Source organism: Chinchilla lanigera, unplaced genomic scaffold, assembly GCF_000276665.1.
Source record: "Chinchilla lanigera isolate Chin_1 unplaced genomic scaffold, ChiLan1.0 scaffold00097, whole genome shotgun sequence".
Classification (NCBI taxonomy): Eukaryota; Metazoa; Chordata; class Mammalia; order Rodentia; family Chinchillidae; genus Chinchilla; species Chinchilla lanigera.
The window spans coordinates 7,154,709-7,167,058 of NW_004955498.1; the positions used below are offsets into that span (position 1 = coordinate 7,154,709).

Sequence of the window (12,350 nt, forward strand, 5' to 3'; positions counted from 1 at the left end):
CAGATATTTTCCCCTTCAAAGTGAAGAGAACACAGATGACCATTCTGCTGGTCAGAATGCACTTTCCTACTTAATGTCAGAATGCACTTTCCTACTTAATGTAATTCATATTCTTCCAACAGAATATAAATGCAGGTGATTTGACTTTTTCTTTTAAAAAGCAGAAAAAAAACAAACAGCAAATTTAATTGATATAAACATTAATGACTTTCAAATGAAGGTAATTCCTTTAAAGTAATACTACTTTTTCTTGAAAGTAAAGGTAATATTTAAAGAATAGCAGCCAATAGTTCGTTATTTCGAGTAGGAAAAATGAGCATGCACTCCTAACCTACAGGAAAATGTTGGCCAGCTTGGCAAGTATCACTAAGCCCCTATTATATACCCATTTAACAACCACCAAGGGCCTCTGCAACATATGCATTCTTTATAATACTATTTAGATATTTAACACTTGCTAAACTTACTAGTAGTATGTTTGTATGTGGAAAGGCATGGTAACAATGTTGGGAATATTACATTTTCCTCTTGCTTTTTAATGTACATATGCTGGCAAGTAAATAATGCTATAAAACGCTAAACATGTGTACTCCATGCCAGTAATACTCAGCAAAATAAAATAAGCAAACACGAGGACTTTGTGAGAGATTCTGATGACTGAAGGCATGCTTGCGTGGGGTATGCCTGTGAGAGGGTGTTGCTACTGTTACTATATAGGGGCGAGAGGAGCTAAGGACCCAGAGTTGGTGAAAGAATGAATGCGACAGGAAATAGTTGAGGGTCATCCATGCCCAGGGCTGAGGGAGGTGGGGATAATCTTCCCCTTCCAGTGAGAGAATTCCTAAGTGTTTGGCTGTGAACTAGGGTCTGCAGCTACACGCAGAGCAGAGGGAGGAGGAGGAGAACTCACAGCAGCTGGCTGCTCACACCCACTTTGCTTGGGTAAAAGCCACTGGCAACACAAGGGTGCGCTTGGAACTCTGTGGAATGTGATGTCTGCTCATGCCATGCCATCATCTTTCATTTCTACCAGTGTGCTTCCCACTCCTTTTTTTAAGAATCTAAAATTTCTTGTACAATTTTTCAGCATTTTATTTGCGGGTTCAAATCATTCTAAATTTTTACTTTTATTAGTCCATGTTTGCAGAACATAATGCTCACTTTCCTCGTGGGGAGTTGGTGCGTGTGCAGACCACATCTTCGTTCTCTTTTCCCCCCATTCTCCTCCATTCCCTCCGTCTCTTGGCCTCCTTCCTAGTTACAAAAGTTGTCTCTGTGTTTCTTATTATCTAGCTTTTATTTTGCTGCTTATTTATACTTTGAGTTTCTCATATAAAAGAAACCATGTGATATTTAAGCTCCTGTGTCTGATTCATTTTACTTAGCATGGTGGTCTCGAGGTGCATCCATTTTCCTACAAATAACTCAAATTTATCCTTCTTGATGGCAGAGTAGTTCTGCGTATAAGTCCCCATTTTCTTTATCCATTCATCTGTTGATAGACATTTAAGCTGAGATTCAATCCTTAAGATTTCCAATCATTCAAGTCTCTTTAATGCTCTTCACCACCTCCAGTTTAGAACATGGACTTCAATAGGCTTCCTAGGTTTTCCCATTTCCTCCAGGAAGTCTGTTACTTTATTAGAAGACCTTCTGTTGAATTGTGCAGGGAAGAAGATAGCTACAGAATATAACATGTTTTAGTTACCTGAACTGAAGATACTGCTCTATTAGGAGAGCTGACAAGATACAATAACCGAGCACCAACATCCCCTTGCTTAGGCCTGCGTGCCTTAAACACATCCTTGCATGCACTCTAAAGCACATTTATTTAGTAAGTTTGAGAAACAACCTGTATGTAAAAAGATTGGTATAGGATTGTAGCCAGTATTCACATAGTGAAAGTTCATAGAGCAGAGACCAGTATTTTATTTTAGAGCTCAATCAAATGAAAAATATTAGGGTGCAGAAGGAAGTCAGATGTGACATCTGTGAGGCTGATTTTCATGGACTATATAAGAAAAACATTTTCTGAAGCCTTGAAATTATATTCTTTCTAAACCTTGTTCCTCTAGTCCTAGGCACTTGGGAGAATAGTTGATACAGAATAGGTGTGAAGATCAGTATAAGGACATCAGATCTATATGTTCTATAAAATATCATGCAAAGGCAAATTATTAATTAGGAAGTTCTTTTAAATATGGATTAATTATATTTTAAAACTATGCTAAGGGCTGGGGATATGGCTCAGTGGCACAAGTTCTTCCCTGGCAAGCACAAGGTCCTGAGATTGATTCCCAGTACAAAAAAAAACCCAAACTATGCTAACCATTATATTTAAAAATGATTAAGATGTGATACATATATATGTATCAGTTCCCCAAAATTAATGACATTACTATGCATTGCAAACACACCAATAAATTTTTTAAAACTATGTTAAATCCTTATAGATCTATAAAGACTTTATTAAGTATAAAATTTTACATGTGAACATAAGAGATAGTCATGATCTGAAATCTGTGTCTGATAATTGTGACATTCCTTTCATTTTCCCATTAATTTAAGGTAGTTCTTTTTCTGCTTAAAGCAACACCTTTTAAACCTCCACACTTAGAAGGTGGGATTGTGTCAGTTAGTGCCCAGGTGAGTGGTGGCGAACCTATGGCACGCGTGCGGCAGTGGGCTGCTTGTATCATTGAAAGCTCTTAAAAAGTTCACCATCACTGACCTGAGTTAGTCCATGAAAAGTGTCCGTCCTCTGGCTGAATGTGCCCCACAAGCTGGGGATCTCATCCTGTGGAGCCTGGGCTGCAGCCTTCCCTGGCAAGGAGACACGGACTCACATGCTTGTGCCTGGTGGTGACAAATAAGGAGTTGGAGCCAGCCTCTTGATTTCCGTTCCGTTTATCACATTAGTATGTGCAGGAGCTGGTCCTTCAAAAAGACAAACTTCAAAAGACATAGGTAGAAGAAAGGAGAGCTGTTTCAGAGTCCTGGCTTTTATATTTGATTTTATTTACAGGACTCCTAGCAAATCCATATTCCGTCTTTAGTTACCTGACAAATTATTTTGATCATCTAAAAGCATAAAATCATCAGACTATTAGAGTGGAGATCGATAATAGCAATTTACTAATACTTTCTGGAAAGCTCTCTGTAAGGGTTTATACTCAGAACTCATTGAAGCAACACTGAAATCACTGAGTAGTTGACACACTAATGAAAATAACGAAGTTTAGAAAAATCTAGAACAAATTATTAGAAATACTAGCTAGCCTATTGTATACAAGGTAATTTTGAATAAATATCCTGGATGCTGCTTGTTCTAGTCAGATAAGTAAAACTGATTTTTTTCCTCATCATGTTCATTTGTTACCCTGTAATCAAGATAGCAGGCTTTCATTTTAGTCGTGTAAAGAAGCAGAGCAAGATCTAACAACCTTACTTTTGAACTTAATGGTTTTTGCATTGCCTTTTTCTTATCTTGCCTTATTTTTCATTAGCTCCATTATTTTGTTTTGTTTTCTTACTTTTCATTGGAATTTGACAGGAACTACCATATTTCTCTTCCTTACCCAGACTCATAATTGATTACATTTTGCCAAGTTTTGCTTTCTTTTCCTGTCTTTTCTCTTCCCTTTCTCTTTTCCTACCTTCTCTATTTTTCTTTCTCCCCGCCCCCGCCCATTATGTATGTGTGTACAGTTTTTTATGGACCTTGTAGATATCATATCTCTTATCTAAAATACTTCTGTGCATTATTTCTGAACAAGGGTATTCTATTTTATAGTCAGCATGATTATGAAATCAAGAATTTTAGTATTTATAGAATTCTATTATTTAATCCAGAGTCCCTGCTCAAATTGTATTATGTGGGCCACTAATGGCCTTTATTGCTATTTTCTTCTTGATACAGGGTTCAAGTCAGGATCATACATAACATTTACATACCTCTTTGGACACTTACATGGAACAGTTTCCCAGACTTCTTTTGACTTTGTTGACTTTGATATTTATGGACAGTGCCAATTACATATTTGAAAAATGTCCTTCTGTTTGGGTTTGTCTGATATTTCCTCTTGATGGCATTCGAGGTGTGCATTTTGTCAGGAATACCACAGAAGCAATGTCCTCTTCACAGTACCTCACAGCAAACAGCGCATGATGTTAATGTTTCTTGTTATGCTGATGTTAGCAATGATCGCATGAATAAACAGGTGTCCTCCAAGTTTCTTCACTGTAAACTTCTCCCTTTGTAAATTATGAGTAATTTATTAGAAATACACAAAGACTAGTCATGCTGATTGTGACTCGTGTGCTATTGCTTCTGAGTGCTTCCAGGCCTGGGAAACAAATACACATATAAATGCCTACATACAAAAACACTCATTTGTTTCTATATCTGCCCTTTCATGTGTATGTGCACCTTTGTGTATGTGTGTAGATAAAACACACCATGCCTTCATACTGATGGTGTGTGTGTCTGTGTGTGTGTGTGTGTGTGTGTGTGTGTGTGTGTGTGACCAAGGATTGAACCTAAGGCCTTCCTACTGAGATACATATCCAGCCCTATTTTTTTTTATTTTGAGGCAGGGTCTCTGTAAGTCACGACGTTGCCTAGGCTTTGCTTGAACATGAGCTCTCCTGCTTCAGCCTCCCAGAGTGCTGATACTACAGGCCTGCACCCCCACGCCCAGCTCAGAGAGATATTTCTAACTCTAAACCACAGTGTTCATTTTAATCTTCCTGTTTCCATATTTGTAGCATCTGCTCCAGTCCCAGAAGCCTCTTCCCGCTAATCTCAATAGTTATTCACTTGCTCAAACATTGAATGAATAGAAAGTTGTCTTAAGGTTGCCATGTCATTGGGAATGAAAACCTTCAAAATTGAATACAATATTATTTACAGTAGTTTAGATAACATTTACAACTCCTGAAATGTACAAATCTATAGCATAGCACTTAAAAAGTTTCAAGGAATGCAAAACCTATGTCGGTCACACTCCTATCAAGATAAACAATGTACATTATTGTGACACAAGTTAATGATAATATTTTATGTTTGAAAATTGCTAAGACAGTAGATTTTAAGTCTTTACTTCACAAAAATGGTATGTGAGGATATGCATATGTTAAATAAATTAGCCATTCCACAATGTACATACTTATTTCTATTATGTGGCATACCATAAATACATAGTTTTTACTTGTCAATTAGAACATTTAAAATATGCAACATTTTCAGCATACTACAAAAATTTTTCATGCCATTTCTCTGTCATCCCCTGGCCTAGAGGCAACTGCTTTTTTGGTATTTTTTATCATAGGATAATTTTACATTTACTGAAACTTCACAGATTTAGGATCATTTAAGGGATACTCTATGGACCTGCTCTGTCTCAGCATAAATGGCACATATCAGTAGGTCATGCTTTTTTTTTTTTTGTTACTGGAAATCGAACTCAGGACCTTGTGCTTGCCAGGCAGGCACTGTGCCACTGAGCTATATCCTTGGTAGGTCACTCTTTTTCGTTGCTATTCTATTGTACAGGTGTACTACATTTTGTTAGGGGTTTCCTTTTTCATGGACATTTGTTTCTAGTTTTCAAAAATTATTGCTTAAAGTATTTGTTAAATTATACAGGAATTTTTTTTTCTTTTTGAGACAGGGTCTAGCTATGCAGTTCAGGCTGGCCTTGAGCTCACTTTGTAGCCCAGACTAGTCTCGAACTTGTAATGATCCTCCTGCCTCAGCCTCCTGAGTGCTAGGGTTACAGGCACACACTACCATGCTCAGTTTAAAATTGTCTTTTTCCTTTTTCTGTCCTTTATTTTTCTGGTGTTAGGGATAAACTCAGGGTCTTTGCATATACTCTACCACTGAGCCATATTCTCAGCCTTGATGTTTTTCTTTTGGTGTACAGTTCTGTGAACTTAACACATGTGGAGATTCGTGTAACCACTACCATAATCGGGAATGAAGCAGTTTCATAAACCCCAAAGAAGCTTCCTTGCCCTATCTCTTTATAGTCTCTCCCAGTTGCTCATTTATTCTCCATCACTGTAGTTTTGCTGTCTTGAGAACAGCAGCTATATGGTCACATGGTATGCACTCTTTAGAGACTGGCTTCTTTCCCTTTGCATAATTCTTTGACATTCATCCAAGTTATTGCAAGCATGAATCAGTCTCGAAGGCTGAGTTGCATGCCATCATATGGATGTACCGCAGATTACTCACTCACCTGTTGAAGGACTTCTGCATTGCTGCTGGTGTTTTGGCAGTTTATGTTCAAGATTTTGGTAGCCGTGCTTTTCTTATGGTTTCTCTACAGTGGCAAGCTGGGAATGAGAATTGCTAATTCATAACACTTTCTGTTCAACCTCATAAGAAACTAACAAACCATTTTCCGGGGTGCTTGTGCACTTTACACTCCTACTGACAGTGTTCGGGGCATCTATTTGCTCCTTATCCTAGTGAGTGCTGTATTTTCAGTCCTTTTAGTTTTAGCTACTAACAGGCACCTCATATTACTGAAATATGCTTTTAATTTGCACTTCTCTAAAGACTGATAATGTTGAGTATCTTTCTATCATTTGCCATTCTTAAAACTTCGCTGACGAAGTTGTATTTTATGTTCAAAGGTGTTGCCTATTTTAAAAATTACGTTCTTTGTTTTCTTCTTACTGAGTTTTGTTTGAGAATTCTGTACGTATGCTAATCTAGGTCGTCTGTTGGATATTTGATGTACTAGTACTTTTTCCTGTCTGTATCTTCTTTTGTTGTTTTCTTAACTGAGTCCTTAGCAGAACAAGTTTATTTTTATTTTGAGGAAGGAATATATTACTGTTTTTTCCTTTGATGGATTGGACTTTTAGTGTCATGTCTTGAGAATTCCTTGCCTACCCAGGTCACATATATAATCTTTTTTTTCCCCCTAGAATTCTATAGCGCCAGGTTTTACATTTGTGTCTATGATCCATTTCAACCTGCTGTTGTTCTAAGGTATAAAGTCTGGGTCCAAGTTCATATTTTTTGGCATGGAAATGTCCTTTTGTTCCAGTAGTGTTTGCTGTCCCTCTCCTGCTTGAAAACTTTCTGTGGTTTCCCCACTGCACTTAGGATAAAATTCAGACTGCTTTTGCACAGTCTGTAGGGCACCCTTCTCTCAATGCCTGCCTGTTCTTGAGACCATGTGGTACCTTGCTCTGCTCACTGATCATATTCAAGCACTACCAGCTTATCTGTCTCCTGTGAATTCTCAAAGCTCTTTTCCAGTCCAACATCTCCACACAGATCTATTTCCTCACCCTGGAATACTGTTCCACTGCATTGTCCTGTGGCTGACTTCTGCTGGTCTCTTTATAGGTTTGCTTTTGATCTGTCTTGTGGCATCTTGCTGTTTTTCTTCATTATGCTTACTCTAGCTTTTAATGTATAATTATCTCTGGGCTAATTGTTCATTGTCTGGACTCCCCACGCAATTGCAAACTCCCACCAAGCTGTGCGCTCAGTGGTCAGTGCTGAGCCTTTCCTCTCCAAACGTACTATCTGTTGTGAGTAAACAAACAACTTTGGCAATAATGTCAGATACCATTCTGCAGAATGGCATTTAACTCTTTGGCCATCTCTGCACTATCATATCATTCCTCTCTGGATTCTGCATGCTTATCTTTTGCTCACTGTTCCAGAGCCAGTTACGTCACCCGCTCCTCTCAGAAGTCCTCCAGCTACCCAGTTACTTTCTTATCTCCACCTAGCATTTCCCCCTTTCTCCCAAGAGTCTCAGGTTTTCTAGAGAATCAAAAGCTCCCACAACTCTGGGAGGCAGAAACAGGAGGCTTGCCTAGCATGGGCAACTTAGTGAGATGTTGTCTCAAAAAAAAAAAACCTCTGGGGCTATAGCCCAGTGTAAAGGCCTTAGGTCCAATCTCCAATACCAAGAAGCAAAAAAAAAATGAAAAGCTCCATGAGGGTGAGATCTACATTAGCCAAATTACAAATTCAACTTGTATCTCAACTCGTTTTCTGATTTCTAGTATAGGGTTAGGTGTTTCGCCAAGTGTTGCCCTTACCACTAAAAGCTTATGGGGCTGATGCAGACACAGAAGAGAAAAGAAGACCATATTTAAAGTCACATCAAGTTTACACAGCCAGTAGTGTTTTCACAGAGAGCAAAGACATCAAAAGGGTTTTTTTTTTTATTATTTTAAGATATGCAAGGTCTTGACTGGTCTCTGTTGCTTTTATTTCCTCAACTGGTTCCATAACAAGTCCTATAAAAATGACATAAATATCATATGCAAGGTGATCGTAGAGGGATGACAGAGTGGATTATAGAGAGGCAGATCAAAATGCTAAGTAAAACACAGGCTAGTCTGCAGAACTTTACTGCAAGTGCCCACAGCCAGGCCAGGCCTTCTGAAGTCACTTCTATATTTATTAAACAGCTGTGCTCTGTTTGATGAAGTAAACATGCTGTGTTCCTTTCATTCAAGTGCTATGTCAGGGAAATCATTTTGATGAAACAATGAGGAAGTTTAATTCACAAAATAGCTTCCAGATGGAAAAGCAGTATTTGATAATAGAACTAAGTATGAAAATCATGGAGGATGAAAGTAAATGCTGTACCTAATGAGTGGTAACATGCCCACTGAGCTGTCAGTTGCGAGTCCTTCAAAAGGACTCTGTTCTGCTCGAGTGGGAGATGCATCTCTATAGAACACTCGGTCCTCAGCTGCATGGCTTGCCTGAATGGCTTGGTGCTTGGTGGGAACACAGCATACTTTCTCTGCACCTTACCACATAGTGCTGGTGTTAGTACGGTGTATTGTCTGATTTACGGATTTCTCCAAAAGGGAATTTCTCACAAATACATGATGAGAACTGTGCAGCCTTGACATTAACTCTGCCTATGAACGTATTTAGTGTTAGCAGCTGGATTCCAGGCATTCCCCAGTAACTCACCAGCCAGCGCTCTACGTTACTTCTTCTACATTTGAGAAAGGAGCAGACCACACTGTACTAATCAGATACTTATCTGCTTCATATTTCCGCACTATTCCAAAGATTGCAATATTCTTTCTGAGATGATAAAACCTTGAAAAATTCTACTTACTGATGGCCTGCCATACTCTCACAGGAATAGAGTTTTGTTGGCGCAGTGTGTTTGCTATCTCTTCAGTCTTTCGTATTAGTGCAGTGATCACCATGGGTTGCTTGTCCTTAAAGGAACGAGACCTCAGACTAAGGTTTCTACCATGTTGACGATCCACTTCTATAAGAACTATGAATACTGTGCATTTTTTGTTTTTCCATTTCTGGTGAGAAAATACCAGTGGGTGCTCTTAGCTTTTTTTTCTTTTTCTGAAGTGTTTGTGGAAAATTGGTGTACCCAAAAAGCACACTTAAAGATGTGCAAAATGGCCCTTTATTTTATTTTATTTTATTTTATTTTATTTTATTTTTTGGTTTTTCTCCGGTACCGGGAATCGAACTCACGACCTTGTGCTTGAGAGGCAGGCGCTTTGCCGCTGCACTAAATCCCCAGTCCCCCTTCTTTTTTTTTTTTTTTTTTTTAATGGCCCTTTAGAGAGGGACATTTTCTGCGAAATGGATATGGTTTTGGTGGAAATTTTCCAATTAGGACTTCATCTTTTGTAAAACCCCTGAATATATGAGAGTAGGAGCATTTGGGTTTTGTTTCTTTTTAGTTGTAGTCCTTTGAAACCAGTCTGTTACCATGTGTATGCCGAAAGCAGGAATTGCATTGTCTTCGCTAGATTTTAAAAGTAATTACCAGCCAGACAACTTTAGAAGGCATTCTAGATTCCAAAGAGCTGAAACTCACCATTTTGTTTTAAGCTTTAGCTTTCTGATGTATGGTCTTGACTAATTTGCATGCTGTGGACTCAGTTATGTACCAGCTTCAGATATGTCCATCGTACGTTATAGATACACAGATAGTAAAATTTAGATAAATATGTATTAACCCACATGAGGAATATGATTTGAAAGCCACAAGAATCTATATCTGCAAATTCAGCAAAAAAGCTGAAATAGAAGGGTGCCTGCCATTGGGCCATTAGGCTTACTGACCCCGCATCGTCAGACAGCTGCGGCCAGGGAACCTTAGTGGATGTGGTGCTCAGCTCAAGAATCAGACAGGAGAAGGGCCATTGATTTCCCAAGCCATCTTGTTCACTTTCTGCCTATATCCCAGTCCTAGCCTACACCCCAGGCACCTGCACACATGAATTACTCTACTACAGAGGATTTCGAGATTCGTATAACACATCCCTTCCATTCAGCATAGCTGACTGCAATATACTTGGGTTCTATCTTAGTTGCTTTTCTTGTTGGTGAAACAAAATACCTGACACCCACAGTTAAGGAAGGAGAGGTTTACTTGGCTCACAGTTCATACAGGTTTCATTCCGTAGTCTGCAGGCTCCAAGGCACGGGGCGGTGCGGCAGAGGGCATCACAGAGGAGTAACAGTCCGTAGCAAACCAGGGCAGGAAGAAGGCAGCAAGTAGCAAGCAAGTGACTAAAAGAAGCAGGGACCCTCCTTCTGTCCTTTATATTGTATCCAGGTTACCCGCTCTTAGGGCACATAGCACTCACCCCCTAGGCAGGGCACCATTAATCCTACCCAGAGCTATCTCAAGCTAATCCGTGCACTCATTTTGCAGTCACAGACATACTGTTCCCTGGCCGCAGCTGTCTGATGACATAATCCCGGCATCACACACTCTAGATCCAGCCACCTCTGAAAAGCCCCACCTATGACCACATGAGGCTTTGGGGGACATCTAGACACAAGCCATAACAGATTCTCCTTTACAAGGAACTTTTCATGACTGAAAATTATCTCTTAAGCCAGAAGAAAATTCCCTGATATAGTCACTCAGAAAGTGTTTCCATATTCAGAAACTGTAATGTTTACACATGGGGTTTGGTGTTCCTTTCTAGTGGTAAAATGTGATCTTGAAAACTTCAGACCCATCAGGAGCCTTCCCAAGCCAGGGTAGTTTGGCCTTCTATGGTGACAAACTGAGTTTTCCATTAGCTGCTGTCGTTAGAGGGGGAGAGACCATTCACTTGCTTTTGTTTTCAAACTTAGAGATATCTGTTTACATCCAGAGTCTTTCATTTGAGAGAAGTCATAACCAATTTAAGGTGAATTCACCGGAAATAAATTTTTGGAAAGATTCCAGCCAAATGACCAATGTACTCAGTGGCCAGATGACCAAAATCAATTCATCCAAAGCCAATCCATCAGATGATTAATTTATAGAACTAATTTATTGATTTAATTAATTGATTCGTCAAAAACAGTTGGGTTATTCTTTTTCAATTTATTCTGAGAGTTGGCAAACATTTTAGACTTTGCTGCATGAGGCTACATAAGGTCTCAGTGGCATATTTTGGGGGTGTTTTGCAACCTTTTAAAAAATTCATACCTTGCAAAAATAGGTTGCTGGTTTTAGCTCAAAAGCCATAATTTGGATCCCTTATGTGTTTAATATATTAAGTATACTTTCATACAAATATATTATTCTTGATTATATGCAATTAGCAAACTCCAAGTTATAGTCAACAAATATATCATTGTCATCAGCTTTTTTCGGATTTTAGTTGTCAAAAGTTAAAAGTTACAGAATGGCTTATCACTTATAAATAGAAACAGAACTTCTAAATTTTGTAGGAATATTTTAGTTTATATTAATACTAATTATCTTAACACGTTTTCTATTTTTAATTACTTATTTTTTTCTTCAGATTCTATTACCAATGCCACCAAAAAGATTCATTTGCCAAAATTATTATTTGCCTGCAAATTTATCTTTGAGCTCTGATAAAGTCTAATGATTTTTAGTAACTCGAAAGCCTTTTTTAAATAGCATTTAAAGATACCTAGAATACTTGGCTTGGCCAGTTTTCTTACTAGCGTGGTAAGCAAGCCTCCAATGCTGTCTCCCGGCTGCCTAGCACTGCAGCTCGATGGAGCGGGCCTGGAAAAGAAGGCTGCCCGTGGGAAAAGCAACAGCGCAGAGCCAGGATGCAGCACCACTTGCACTGCCTGCCCCTGAGGTTGGCTTGCGGAGCGGGGCACCCGGGGTCCCTGAGAGAGGGAGATGCAGAGCCAGACCGGTGTCTGAAAACCCCAGGTCTCTAAAATCTTTATACCCTAAGCATTGTCTGAACCTCAGCTAATCCAGCATACTGTAAATTTTACAGATAAAGAAACAGTTTTGTGATGAAACAGTATATTTGGGCAGTTATATATTCTGATTTTTTTTGGTCATTCAGCCAATTCATCTTCTGTAAGTTTATTTTTGGCAAAT

General features: G+C 38.9%; 1 protein-coding gene across 1 annotated transcript in view; it reads left to right on the plus strand.

The window, feature by feature from the left end:
- The window catches only part of Pasd1 (PAS domain containing 1), a 66,382-nt gene that overhangs the window by 26,731 nt on the left and 27,301 nt on the right, over positions 1-12,350 (plus strand). The gene's annotated exons all lie outside the window — the stretch shown is intronic.